A 13923-nucleotide genomic window follows, 5' to 3' on the forward strand; every position below is an offset into this window, starting at 1 on the left:
TAAAGGCGCTCGCGACTTTCTTAATATAGCTGGCCAATGGGAAGGCAAGGAGTGAGGTCATCCCCGTCGGAGAGCGCTGCGATTGGCGTGCGGCCGCGGGCGGGAGGCGGGGCCGAGGCTGGCGGGGAGCGGCCGGGCTGGGCTGGGGCGGCGGGCCCGGGGTCGCGGCGGGGGCGGCCGGGAGCTCCCTGGCCTCGGTGTGAGCCCTCCGGCCCCGGGAGATCTCGGCTCGGCGCCAGCACAGGGCAGGGCCGGTCCCCGCCGCAGTCTCCCCGCTCGGGATGGCCGGTGTGAAGAGGCTGGGCGGGCACCCGAGAGGAACGGGAGGCACCGCTGCGTCCCTGGTGCTGCTTTTAAAGCCCGGGCAAAGTGAGCAGAGAGTATTGCAGGCGGCTGAATAAAATGCAATTAAAGCGTCCGCTGGGTGCTACTGGAAAAGCGCTCGACTTCCTTCCTTAAAAGAATCATCATGTTCACCTCTTGGCCAAAAGGGAGTGGAGGAATTGTAAACCGGGAGAAGCAGGCTCCAGTTCAGGCTTGAAATGAACTGGCCTTTGGGTCTCGGTTTACAGGGAATCGGAAGTCACAGCAATGATAAAATGAAATGGAAAATAAAGGGGCGCAAAGCGCAGCAGAGCGGGGTACTGGGAGGGCAGGGTGCGAGTCCCTCCACGGGAGGAGCTGCCTGGGGCGGGCCGGGCCGGCCGCAGTGCCGGGGACGCACGGACACCGCGGGCAGCGACGCGCTCGGTCCCTGGTGCAGCTGTCGCTGCTCAGCCGGGTGTCCCAAACTTCTCCCCTGCGAGCTTTCCCACACAGGCGATGTCCTGCGGCTACTCCCTCTCGGGGCTGGATTCAAAGTGTCTCGTTTTCCTAGCCAGCACTGGCATCAGTGAATAGAACAAAAATGAGTGGTTTGTACAATACTGTTGTTATTAAAAATTGTATTTTGAAATACCCACTTGGAGAGTGAATGCATCACTGAGTACATCAAATTGCCTGACAAGTTACTTGCAGCAGACTGTTACAGAAGGGTGTGTGTCAATAGGGCAAAAGGTTAATTTAATCCTAGACATTGAAATAAAATTCATTTTCTGTTAGATTTTTGTAATATCTGTTACTCCCAGTCAAAAGAGCACATCCCCAGACGCAGACGGATGAATTTGTACCTTGATCTTACAGAGGTTTGTACAGCATATTTTATGTGAACACAATAAATTCAAACTGATTTTTTAAAGAATCCAGCAATAAAGCGTAGACATAGACATGGATATTCATCTGCCCCTGTGGCCTTGGAGCGGGCCAAATTTCTGGCGTGCATCATCCCTTTAAATCCTGTCACAGCTCACAGGCTTCAATTCCTCACAAAACTGTGTGGAAATCATCCCCATGCTGCCGTGTCCTCTAGCAGTGGTACACTGGGAGCTTGTGCCTACTTCCTCCCCAGTCCCAAGCAGATTGATGCCGCTCAGGGAGGCGGACAGAGGAAATTTGCCGTGCATTCCCCCCGCTCCACGGACACCCCACGGACCCGCCACTCCCGCCGGCTGCGCCGACAACGCTCACCGCGGGGCCACAGCGCTCTCTGGCGGCCGCGCTGCGCCCTGCACCGCTCTGCGCCTGCTCCGTGCGGCCCGCAGCTGAAATAACCCACAGCCGGAATAACCCACGGCTGGAATAACCCACAGCTGGAATAACCCACAGCTGCAGAAACTGACAGCTGGAAAAACCCACGACTGGAATAATCTGCAGCTGCAAAAATCCACAGCTGGAAAAACCCACTGCTGCAAAAATCCACCACTGCAAAAATCCACCGCTGCAAAAACCCACAGTTGCAAAAATCCACCACTGCAAAAATCCTCCTCTGCGGCGGCAGCAGGAGAAGCTGAAACTGCTTCATCCGGCGTGAAAGGTGCTGCTTAAATATACTTCTGATTCCGCTTGTATTTGACTTTTGAATCACACCTGGGTGTTTGGTTTTGTCTTTTCAGGAGCAAAACATTTTGTTAAATAGAAAGAGGAATAATGCAAATGACCAGTTACTTTGATCAACTCATCTGTGCTGTGCCACGGAAGGCAGGTAAATAAGCAGCTTATTCATTTCAAAGCACGGGGCAGCTCTGTTGTTGCCCAGAGTGCCGCTGGCATTTACCGGTGCCTCAAGTGTCCCACATTCATACTGCTTAACTCTTTAAAGGCTTCAAAGCAGGGTGACCTCATCCAAATTGTCTGCTGGTTCCAGCTTCCAAATTGTGCAAAGCAATTACTCCACAAATGTCCAGCTAGCCCAAGTTAAATCCATACCATGATTTTTTTTCTTGTAAATGAGCAGTACACATATATTTGAAGCAACCAATTATGGCCTGAGCCCTAACTGATTCACTTTTAAGTGAAGTCTCACATCTCTAGTCTTCCCCACATTTGCACTGAAAGCAAAGTGCCTGATGTTTCATCTCTCACCTTGCAGGACAGACTTCAGCAAAGGCTGTGTAACTCCTTGACCAAGGGTTTCAAATGCTTTATATGTATTTTTTCCAGAAGCTTTATATTATGAGACTCGGCCCTGGGACCAACTCAGGCTGAGATCACTCATTTCACTCTTCTGGGGTGCACTCTAGCAACAGCCTCTGTGGGGAGCATCTAAGTCACTGTGGTTATTACACATCTGTAATTAGTGAATGTATCCAGCTCATGTATTTTAGGGCTGAATTTTAACTTATGTTGCAGCTTTTAAATTTTCTGCGTGAATCTCCATGATATGCTGAACTATTGTTCTTTAAGCAGACTGAATCTTCTCTTCTAGTTATCCCAAAATGTGCACTCTCTAAGTACAGCATTAGTTCTGCTGCACCACATAGATCTGTATGATTGATGAAGAAAGCATGAAGTAGGAGAAAGAAGACTCCACTTGTTTGCTTTTATCAATTACTGGAGATTGTTTCCAGATTATATTCCCCCCTGCTCCTCTTCTAAGCAGATTTTCTAAAGGGCATGTGTGTAACTCAGATAATTTGTGTTCAAGCATAAATCTGTACCAAAAGCATGAAAGCTCAGTGGGGAAGGCAATCTTTCTCCCTTTTGTGAATAAGTAGGCAAGTAAGTACATTGCCTGCTGTGGCATAACTTGCTGAGGGAGCCATGTGTCCTCTAATGGCACACAAAGTCCTGCATGCTGGCTTGCAATGCAGGCATCAGGCATCCTGCAGTCCTCATGCAGGCAAAGCTTCTCAGCAAAGTGAGGAAGGCAGGAGGCAGTGACATATGAGCAGTTCACAGGCTAGTGAAAAAGCTCAGCTAGTGAAAAAGCACAAGAAAAGCTCTGGGTAGATGTGAGAGAACAGGCAGAAATGGTGAGTATCTGTGTCCCCAAGATAAAGAGTTTGTGGCACACTTAGGAACCAGACCTTGCTGTGTGTCACTGCAGGTCCATTGCTTTCCAGCGTTCCTGGAGAAAAGCAGAGTTAAACTCTCAGAGCCCCAGTGGGATCAGTGGCCTCAGCAGACAATCCAGACTGATCTACCTGGAAACTGGAATGCCAAGGCACAGCAGGAGAAGGTGAAATGAACTGTGTGTTTTCATGCAGAGGTTTATGCTAAGTACAGTGCACATGAAAGCACACCATCCCAAAAATGAAATGCTTTCATGACTAAGTGCTGTATGGGATCCACTGGCATTGCTCTTCCAGGGAATAAGAGAGGTCAGTTGGAAGCTATTGGTTTTTTTTTTTTTTCCAATTCTTATAGCGGGACTATAAAATTCATAGTTTAATAGGACTCAGGAAATATGTGTTGGCAGAGTAAAATTATACCACTGCAGTAAATTAAAATGGCCTTTTGTCTCCAGCTGAGTTCAAATTAAATAAAAGCAAGTGCCTCATCCTTAGGCTAGAATTTTTAGGCCTACAACCCCTCATCTCAGTTGAAGAACTCTTCTGTAGCTGAATGAAATAAATGAGCTGACCACATAACTATTATGGATACTAATCATGTTACATATCTACATCACCAATAATGCCTTTGGAAACAGTTCTCTCCGCCGAGAGACCAAACTTGTCACCCTCTGGTTCCCTTTGTTCTCAGATTTTACTGACTGCAGACACCTTGCAGTCTTTGTCTACCAGGAAAACTGAGACAGTTAAAATTGCTTGTCCAATGCCAACAAGATAGTGGGACTTCAGTCTCTCTATCTGGAGTTCAAGATAATATCCTTAACAGTGGGAAGTTCTTTGTCCTTAGACTCTCCAGTGGATGTACTTCTTTCCACTTCTTTCAGGATGGTCAGACACTGGAAAAGGCTGCCCACAGAGACTGTGGAGTCTCCATCCTTGGGCATATTCAAAACCCAGCTGGACACAGTCCTGAGCAACCTGCTGTAGTTGATCTGCTCTGAGCAGGGCAGGGTGGAGCAGATAACCCCTCCTCACCTCATCCGTTCTTTGATTCTGCAATTCATGTATTTCTGATGCCTCAGCAGATCTGAAAAGTGATGTTTGGAGGGTCTCTCTGTCAGGTGTGCTCCTGTTTCACACTCCAGCACTGTCAGCCCACATTCCCACATTCCACCAGGGAGTTTGGCACACTCAGCTCTGAGGTGCTCACACAGGATGAGTCTTTCGCAATAGGAACAAGGAAACTTCTGAAGTAAACATGTTGTGATTTGTTAATGATTTGTGTAATTCCCACTTCATTGGCAGTAAAGTAGATTTCTTTAAAAAACAATGATGTCATATGGTTCTCCATGTAGATTTATTTGTTATATTAAGATACATTAATCTATTCCTTTCATTACTGTGGTGTTCTTTCAAGTGTGGTGGTCAGTTCTCTCTGCAGGGGAACCCATGACTTCAGGAAGCTGAGGCAGCAACAATACTGGAAAAAACTGATCTGAGGGAAGGCAGTTGATGGTGGAAATTACTATCCTGTAAGTAACAAACTTCTATTTCATATAAATTAACCATGACTCTGTGAAGAGTGAGAATACTTTCTTAATTCCCACTTGATAACTGATCTGTGAGCAAAAGCAGCATGGGTGCACACAGAAGAGCTATTGCCACTGTAGAGAATTCCACTAACAGATCATGGCAGGAAAAATGTCAATAAAACCAATCTGGAAATTATTCACTACAGTGTTTTGCATTCCATCTCACTCACAAAATTAGGTCATTCAATCTAAAAAAAATTTAAATTTGTTATGGACTAGGCACTGACCATAAGCAGTATCTGAGATGATAAAACAGAAGTATAGGGTACTGCAGGAGTCTTGGTTACATACAGATTTGGCTTATACCTTTTTTTTTATTTATAATATTAGGCAAGAACAGGGTAGTCACAATGTCAGAAGAGTCTGATGTCAGAGAAATTAAAAGATGGAAAAAATAGGGAAGAAAGGTAAGAGAGGAGTATGGGGAGGAAAAAGCAGATAAGGGAAATGCCAGACTAATGGAATTTCTCTCCTCATTCTACCCTTCACAAAAGCTTTAAAAAACCCCCAAAAAACAACACATCCTGGGAATATATAATTTTGTACTTCATCTTTATTTTCAAGGAGTGGCTGCTTTTAGGAGAAAGTTAGCTGTAGCTGGAGATCACCCCTGTGGTAGAATGTGCTTCCTCTTTGCTCTGTGCCATGAACACCTTACCAAGTGCTATGAGCCAATGCTGACACTAGTGACACAGAGATAGAAGGGGAAGAGATGAGACTCATTCTCTTGGATGTGCCAGGGAAGGACAAAGTGGGTTACTGAGACCTCTGCCCAGTGTTCCACAAGGATGTAGACATCTACAGATGTTACTTTAATGTGTTCCTTCGTGGACAGGACTGGCTTACAGCAAAACATCCTTGATTTTTGGGTTCTAGAAATCAAAGTGTTCTGCCTCACAGTACCTATATTCCAGTGGCTGCCGAGATAGAACTAAGGTGTTAAGAAGAAACTACTCCAGGCAAGGAGACAACACCACAGAAGGAAAAGCTTAGGCTGCCGGTGTTGGGGCATATGCTTACCTGGGCTGTTCTGCCAAGACAGAAGAAGGTGATGATAGAGGCCTGGAGATCATTAACCAAGTGCATTACGTGAGGAAAGGAGGAGAAAAAAACCACTGCAGGCACTGCCAAATTTTGTGAGAAGGGAACATTATTTTGTGGTTGGATTTCATCATGTGGAAAGGTAAGCAGGTATCTTTGTTGCTGTTGTGTTTGTGCTGTAGAGGCTGCTTATGTGTTATAGGAGGAAAACATCCCTTATCTGCAAAGCATCGCACTTGAAAGCTGGATTTATTTCTTTCTCCACCTCCAATAGAGGCTGAAGAGAACAATTCTAGGTTTGAGATGTGGAACCAGCCCTGAGAAATGGAAATGATCAAGCTACCATTATCCATGGAGGTTTTTCGGTCCATGGGAGTAACACTCCCATGTTAGAGGCCAGGACAGAAACCTAAACCAGCACTACTGGGACAAGCACAAGAACATGTGTTTTAATGAATCTAATCCCAGGTTCCTGGTAGTAGGACTCAGTGGCAAACAGCTGTGCTGACACAGTTTCCTCCCATACACTTCCTTGAAGGGTGTCCTTAGGGAAGGGAGTCACCACACAAGTATCCAATAGTCTGCTGTGCTAATGGCAGCAGGTTTCTGGCTGGCAGAGCAGGTCTGACTTTCTCTAGGATTCATTTGTAGAGCTGGCCCAGGCTTGGTTCCATATATGCATCAGGAATGCAATGTATAGCATAGAGTACAATGGAGGCAGTGCTATCTCCACCTATTCTTCAGGCACAGGTGAATAAACTGGGGTAAATCAGCCTGGATCTGGGGTAGGATAGTCCAGTTCATGATTGAATTCCTACCTTAAAAGTAGAAGAAAAGACTAGACTTAAATCTCTACACCTCTTTGTTCTTCTAATCTGAATGTATGTTAAATTTTTTTGTCTTTACCCAGCACTTGCAGGCAGAGGACATAAAGAAGAGGGAATGCCAGCAACCATGCTGTCAACTTTGCAAGTCATTAACAATCTGGAAAGAGACTGAGACATACTGTCAACTTAAGCAGAACATCTCAGAGTGGCTCAGAGATGGACAAAAATGAAAAGATTTTGGGTGCAACTCCCCAGTCCTCCCTTCTGAGAAGCAGTGAGTCCTGGCAGCACAAAGAACTGAGTTATGAACTGAGATTAAAGGCACAAGACTGGAAGCAGACAAGTAATGAGAATGCAGGGTTTGAAGGCACGTGCAGAAACACAGAAATGGACAGAGAAATATTCTAAGGTAAACCCCTTCTGATCCTGAAGTGAAGGTACAGCACTAATTGAGTGTAACTGTCATGAACTAGGAAAACATGGAAATCTGTCCCTTTGTTTTGCTCCTTCCTTGATGCTGGTGTCATCACTCTGGCAGCCTGGTTAAAGTTTCCCAGGAGGAAACAAAATGAGAACAAAGACAAATTTCTAAACTGATTGTGCACCTGGAGCTGTACACTTTGCAAATGAGCTTTTCCACGTGAGAGACATGGCAAAATACACAATTAAGATTTTTTTCTTACCCATCTTCCCACCATTATTTGTCTATTGATGATACCATGGGTAGAAATGCTGGGGCTGGCCAAGTATTCAGTATTGGATGGATTGCTGCTTTCCTCCTACGTCACTTTGTGGTAGCAGTTTGAAGTCCACAATCACACTATGCCATAACAACAAATGCTTCAAGGATGACATTTCCAAAAACACCTTTCTTCCAAGAATCTCTGAGTGCTTTTCAACATGAATTACCAGCCCATCTCTTGGTGATAAGTAGGTGTTATTTCAGTCTTCAAACTGAGAAACTGCTGCCTAAAGTAACTGTGAATCATCTACTTCCTGGAGTTTTCTTTTTCCTGTTTTCCATACCCTTTCCCTTTTGTCTCCTGGGCCATTCTTAACCGCAATTTCCTCTCCCCTCTGTCTATAATAATCCCCTCGATGCAACCTGATGTTGTACCTAAACTTTAAAACTCTCCCCCCCTGCCCCCTGCATGCAACTTGGGCGTGTGTGTGCTGTGCATAAGTGCTCTCCTCATTCAGGTAGAAGCATCAATTGAGCTGTATTTATGTAGATAGGTTTAAATTGTTATTTCCATGCTCTATGTGCATGTGTGGGTGGGGAGGATTAGTCTGCAGATAAGTTAAAGAGCGCAGGTGTCTCAGGTGCCTCTGATGTGGAGCACTGAACCGGAGAGAGGCAGTTTTGCAAAGATTCTCAGCACTTACTGCTCCCCCTGCTTGGAAAGTTCAGACCACTTGTGTGAATCAGAGCTCACACTACCTGGTGCTTAGGAGGACACTGGGCAGCACATTGGCTGGTGTCTGTTTTCAGTCTAAATAAACAAGTGCTTTCCTCCAGAAGGGTGTTTTGTTCAAGATAAGGGTAACTGCCTTCACTCCCAGTATTCACTGTACATATCTCTGAATTAAGCTGTTGTTACACTGACCTTAGTTTCTGTTTCTTAATATTAATCTTTTTATTGGTTTTTTTAAAATAAGAAATATAAAACTGGCAATCTGTTTCCACTGTATATTCCTCTGCAATTGGAAAAGAGAAACTCAGGGGAGGTTTTTCATAATGTTTTCTTAACCTGTATAAATTCTCTTTTTTGCCACTTCTATGAAAAAAATCAACAGTCTTCCTCTGTATCTGTCTCAGAGCACTTTTTCAAAAGATGTTTACTATGTGGCTAAGAAATTGATTTAGCTGAAGTCCATATTTTAGGGCATCTGTCTCCCAAGAGAAATCCAGGCTGGATAGTTTCCTGTTCAGTATTTTAGCATTGTTCTGTGATCCAGCAGTCAGTGTATTATCCTAAGGCTTCTGTATCTGGGATTGCTTCTCTATTCCACCTCAGGCTATGTCTGTGTGGCTGTACAAAAGAGGATGTGCATGTCTGCCCTGCCAAGTAGCTGGAAAGAAGCAGTACCCCATGGCAGGGGGGGCTAGCTCACTTTTCCCATGTAGGAATGTGGCCCCTGTGGGGGTCCCAGTTGTTGGTTTCTCTAGGTATGGATTAAAGGCACTTGAGACAGTAATTCATGTTCGGACTCAGATATTTATTATTTCTTATCAGTAGAACAGCCTCACTACTGTGAGTTCAGCAGCTTTTCTTTAGAAGGCACAAAATGGCCAACAATCTCTTGTTACAAGGTCTTTTAAGACTAAACTATCCAATTAAGAACAGACACCTAGATTATTTTCCCTTTTAACCCAATAACTGATCCCAAAGAGCTGCAATGTGGACTTTTCTGCCCAATTACAAAATGCTACCCAAACCCATGAAGAAGGAGGAAGAAGAAGCATGAAGAAGAAACCCAGGACAACACCCTATGCCCTCCATTTTACTTCCATCCATAACATACTAAAAATCCCCAAACCTAAATGTCTCACCAAGTGATACACCTACACTAATCTATATAATCTATTTCACACTTTTGTGGATTCCAGTCTATCTTGAAGTCCAGGAAACTTTCTCCATGGATGAGGGTCAAAGTCAGTGCTCCCCTGGGGGTCAGGGCACCCCAGAGCAGACAGAGAAATATTCCTGGTGCCCTGGGTTTCCACATCCCAGGACCCTGTGCAGTCCCCAGTGCAGGGACACCTGCCAGGTGACACTGGGCTCCCACCCACAGCCCTGCTGGCATGGGCATTGTGCTCACTCATGGGAGGAACTCAGGCTTTTCCTGTGGATGAGCTCAGCCATTGAAGGATGGAAAGGAAAGATCAGCCATTGAAGAGCTGGAAAGTCGGTAGGAGACCGATATTTGGAAAGTGATACATGCCTGTATCTTAAGCTTGGAACAAAAATGAATAGCGATGAATCCATACAGAAGCAAACTGCCAGCAGTCAATACCCAGACTAAGCTTGAGCCAAAGTGCTCTCCTCTAATGTAAGTCATGCTGCCAGTGTTGGAGGGGAAAGGAGAAGAAAGAGAGGGAGAGGAAACTGTTTTATTAACCTTTTTTTTCTTACTTTTGTGTATTTAAATATTAAACATGAGTATTTATTAGGAAAATAAAAAACAAAGGAAAGAAGTACTATGCAACAGAAGATGGAAATTAAATGAAGCTCATCTATCATTCAACAGGGCCATTTCTAAGATGAAAAACAGTATTTGCTCCCCATCACCACAGTTGTCCAATTGAAACAGCAGGGGAATTCATACTATATTAGATGAATATGATGTTATACAGTACAATTTGGGATTTCAGTGAAGCAAATATGCATATAAATGATATTGATGTATTCAGTCGAAATAAGACTAAATAAATAAATAAAGTACATAACAATAAGAAAAGAGTATGTGAGAGCAATTTTCAATTTTCATTGCGTAGATACTTTATTCATTCCATGAAATAGTGTTGTAGTAGCCTGCTTAAGAATGTCATCAAGGCAAAGTTTGTAGACAAGCTGACTTTGTTGGGAAAAGAACAAACAAGTTCTTGGACACTTATGTCTTCGAACACCTCCTCCAGATCCTGTTTGATAAAGGACATGACTTCCCCCATAGAGCCCTACAGCCCATGATAAGCCAAAAAGCCATGACAATCTAGAATGTGTTTTGTGCAGAGATGTAGGAGGAGCCTGTAGGCTTCAGAGACATCTACAAAGTGATGCATCAGCAGTGCTTTAGCAAAAACCTCCCTGCACAGCACCAGTGCAGGGCTTTGGAAGGAGGAGCAGTTTGGAACTAAAAAAGCCTCATGTGTTCTCTCCTTTTCATTGCCTGTTTTGCAGATGCAGTGGAGAGAGGGTAATATGTCTTGCTTAGCAAGACCAATCTCCATTTTGCATCAGTTTCTTATGTAAATAGTCTTCCTAGTAGACAATCTATCAGTCTACCTACTGATTCATCTGTTTACTCAAAATTATCTTCAGACAGGAAGCATGTTCTCTTTTATGAAAATAGATTCTCTTAGGCTTTTGTCTCAATTTTCTTCATAATGTCTTGCCACTCAATCAAATTCATTTTGTGAAATGTACTGCATCTGTTTTAAATAATTCATCATCTTGTACCTCTGCAATCACTTGGAGAATGTCAAAGTTATACAAGAGCCTGGAATTTGTTATTATATTTTGATGGAGATACAGGGTTGGATCATGGTATTCCTCCACAGCAACTCAGAATAGCATATGAAAAGGAGGAAAGACTGCAAGTTTTTGCCAAAACTAAATTCTGTGTGTCTCTAAGACCTTGAAAGATTAATCTCTGCTAGTGGGCTTGTCCATCACTGCACTGTTGATGTGTTCACATTTCAATCTGCTCAGTTGCCCAAGACATGTTTCATGACAGCTACCTCCTGTGTCAGGGTGGCACAGCTTTTGGAGAGGACTTGTCCCAGCACATCCCTCAGGCTGTGCCTGTTGAGGGGGCAGATTGGTAGACAAACATTCAGCTCATGAATCACACCCATGACTGGTTTCTGAGCAGTTTGGTGCATTGGGAGCAACTTTGCCTGCTCAGGTGTGGCTGAGCCAAGCACTGTTGCAAGGTGTATATGCCTGGGTGCTGGAAATGGGGGATTTAGCTGCCTCCCATCATCCAGCCTTGACTGAGAGGGAGTTTGTAAGCTTGAAGACATTAAAAGGAGCATTTTTTTTCTCTTTCAACCCTTTTGCTCAGGCAGTAGGACAGTCTTGGCAGAGACTTTCCTTGGCTCCCACCTGACTGCAGGCCCAAGTGAACAGGTCACTATCACAGGCTGACAAATCCAGTGGCCCAGTAGAGGCAAGGCTGCTGCAGGTCCCTGGCCCCAGGGCCGGCTGTCAGCGGGGCTCAGTGTGTGCTCCCAATGGGCACAGGAGCACAAACACACACTCATATCTGGGTACACACGTGATCTGGTCCACACAAACACTCAACACACACACAAACACAACCAGCTCCAAGGGCCTCATCCTGTTCTGCTCTCTGGCAGATCATGATGAAAGCCCATCAATAAAAAAAAAAAATTATATTTATATTTATATTTATATTTATATTTATATTTATATTTATATTTATATTTATATTTATATTTATATTTATATTTATATTTATATTTATATTTATACAGTGTGGATCCCTCCAGCCACTATCCTGAAACACTCAAGTCTGCACAGTAGCTGGTCCCTGAATGCTCTCATCTCCACTTGGCTCTTGCACAGACACACACAATCAGGTCTCTCAGCTGATTCCAGGCTCCATAATACCCCCAGTAGCTGGCCAGGACCCCCTGGTCCTTCCAGTAGCCAATACAGAGATCTCTGGTGCCTCCAACATCCTGACCAGGTTTATGGTTGCTTTGGTACCTTGTCTGCTAAAGCCTTTTATCTGACTCACCTGTTATTCCAGATTGACATTCACCAGTGATCCCCCTAGACTCCCAACACACATGTGCACACAGAGCAGAGTCTCTCACCCATGAAAAGCCTCTGAAGTGGAGCTCAAGGAGAAGACAAGCCCTTGTGACCAGGTGCAGGGCATGGCCAGCCAGACAAAGTAACCAACCAACCAACCCTTGACATGCCTCTGGCCCCTTTTATCCCCTTATCATTGTGTTTTTCCACCCTTATTCCTTTCCAAACCACCAAGATCCCTCCCTTTCCCCCTGAATTGTTCCTCCTCTAAAGATCCCATAGTAAGTCTTATGCAATTCCAAGGTGCTCCTCCTCTGTGTCCCATACTGTGTCCTGTATCCCTTGCCCCTCTCAGTCCACACAGCCTTTCCCTTTAGCTCATGAGCACCCCAGGCTGAGACCCCCAGGACAGCCCTGAGAGGGGCTGCACTGGGGCTCATGTCCCCTACTGAGGTTTCTGGCCTGTTGGGGCCCAGGACATTCCTCTGACTGCCCTGGGTGATTCAAGATCCTGGCAGGGGCCTCAGAGACCTTGGTACAGTGTCAAAAGCACCTGTGCCTTCGATTTAGCCCATGGAAACAATTACCAACTTTGTGTGAAGATTTATAAGCCACAAGAGTTTGAGTAGAATGCTAGTTTATTTGTCACAGGGTGAAAAAGTAGAATTTTGGGGTTTTAGAATGGGGGTTCAAGAAGCAAGATGGAGAAATCTGGGCATGTCCTGTCCTTCTTCTCTTTCTTCTTTTCCTCTATCTTCTGCTGTGATGGTGACACTTTTTAATTGGTTTAGAGTAGAGACAGACTGTCTAACACAGGTGATAGATATTGGAAATTATTGTAAATAAAGTACACATAGTTTGTAATAGAAAAAAGGGCAGTCGTGGTGCCACAACCCGACCTGCTGGACAGATCCCAGCAGGTCAGAGGAACAATGTAATAGATAAGAGAAAATAACCAACCTTGAAAACCAGAACCGACGAATCTCGACTTCTTCTTCAGTCGTAGCGCTGGGTAAAAAGAGTTTCTAATACCTTGGGGGTCATCTCAACCACAGAAACCCAAGACCTCCCACTGCCTCTGATCCATATGTTCCCGCATTATACTCCCCAGCCACCATGGGAAGAGACTTTTGGGTGTGCACACAGGCTCTGCCCATCATGGACAGCTGCCTGAAAGCACTTACCCTGGAGGGAAATGAAATGTAGCTGTGCTTAAAGCCTTTGGCAGGTTAAAGCCTAAATAAATATTTATCAACGGCCAGAGGTAGAGGAGAGAGATAATAAAAATACATCTTTTGGAAGGCTCCCTGTCCACCAGTTTTCTGCAGGAAGGTAAATTTAAATTAATGTTGCACTTAAGCATTGCTTTGCTTTTAAAAACAATGAATGGGCCTGGGTACATTTCCAGTGACCTGCTGTAAACCTGGCACACACTGCATCAGTAGGAAATTGCCAACAGATTATGATGCCCTGAAAATATAAGGGAGGCAGCTCAGACTTTTTCTTCTCTTCATCCCAGTCTAAGAGCACACTGGCTTCTTTCCCAGCAGCTGGAAATCAAGACCCACAG

The 13923-nt window shown here is 44.7% G+C and overlaps 1 long non-coding RNA gene across 2 annotated transcripts; it reads left to right on the forward strand.

The window, feature by feature from the left end:
• Positions 1-3: 3 nt before the first annotated feature.
• On the forward strand, positions 4-10244 carry LOC113459048 (uncharacterized). Of its 2 annotated transcripts, XR_003379876.2 has the most exons (6): positions 4-1912; positions 1992-2080; positions 3425-3698; positions 4819-4921; positions 5896-6164; positions 6933-10244. It is a non-coding gene; the product is annotated as an uncharacterized LOC113459048 (long non-coding RNA). The 2 variants fall into 2 exon arrangements; XR_003379875.2 differs by lacking the exon at positions 5896-6164 and having other exon boundaries at positions 3425-3556; positions 4807-4921.
• The last annotated feature ends 3679 nt before the right edge of the window (positions 10245-13923 follow it).

This window comes from Zonotrichia albicollis, chromosome 3 (assembly GCF_047830755.1).
Source record: "Zonotrichia albicollis isolate bZonAlb1 chromosome 3, bZonAlb1.hap1, whole genome shotgun sequence".
Taxonomy (NCBI): domain Eukaryota; kingdom Metazoa; phylum Chordata; class Aves; order Passeriformes; family Passerellidae; genus Zonotrichia; species Zonotrichia albicollis.